General features: G+C 48.9%; 1 long non-coding RNA gene across 1 annotated transcript; it reads right to left on the reverse strand.

The window, feature by feature from the left end:
* Positions 1-80: 80 nt before the first annotated feature.
* LOC109509078 (uncharacterized) lies at positions 81-809 on the reverse strand. The gene is made up of 3 exons (XR_002166858.1): positions 728-809; positions 388-594; positions 81-196 (listed from the first exon to the last, which is right to left on the reverse strand). It is a non-coding gene; the product is annotated as an uncharacterized LOC109509078 (long non-coding RNA).

Consider the following 809-nt stretch of genomic DNA (forward strand, 5'->3'; position numbering starts at 1 on the left):
AAGGTAAGCTCGGAGAAGAAATCAGGACCATTATCACGTCACACCAGTGCACAAAGAAGTGAAAATAACTTGAAAGGCTCCTACCTACGACTCGAGTTTTGGTTGAGATGTGTGCTGGCAAAACTTTGGTTTCGATGTCCGGTTCTCAGAATCTTCCAAGCTTCCTCTGCACTCCGGACCTGAACCCATGTGAGGTCTGACACAACCAGCGGACACAGCAAAAGTTTACAAACACACAACGTCGGCAAAACACAGCTAAAGATGACATACACATAACATCAGCGCCCAATGACAGCATCCATACATACATCTCCCACCCGCGTGTACGCATCTTTTTGGTCATTTCAAAATGGCAACGGCACATTTGCGAAGGTGTCAATTAATTACCCTTCACGTAGGGATTGCCGTGCTTGTCGTCGCTAAGTCGCAGCGTGACCCTCTTTCTCGGCTGCAGAGAGGACGCGGCGTCCAGTAAGTCGTACAGGAACTCGTTGTAGATCTCGTAAAAGGACACCCAGATGGAGAACTGCAGCCCTTCCTCAAGGTCGTCTCCGCCGCTGTGGGAGAGGCCGTCGGGCTCCAGACACACGCTGTCTGCAGGGTAAGGATGTGCGCACTTCAGGATGACTGAAGCATTTAGCTTAAACTATACGCCTTTCCCGTTTTTGGGGGGTTGAGGAAGTCCAAAATAAAACTTTTTTTTTTTTTTTTTAAATATGCTCCTTACCTTCCAGTTGGGTAGCAATGTGGCTTGTAACCGAAAGTCCCCCAATGCCGCTGTCCCACGTTGTCGTGTTTCCACCTCGACA

The sequence above is a fragment of the Hippocampus comes genome, unplaced genomic scaffold (genome assembly GCF_001891065.2).
Source record: "Hippocampus comes isolate QL1 unplaced genomic scaffold, H_comes_QL1_v1.1 C16759530, whole genome shotgun sequence".
NCBI classification, from domain to species: Eukaryota; Metazoa; Chordata; class Actinopteri; order Syngnathiformes; family Syngnathidae; genus Hippocampus; species Hippocampus comes.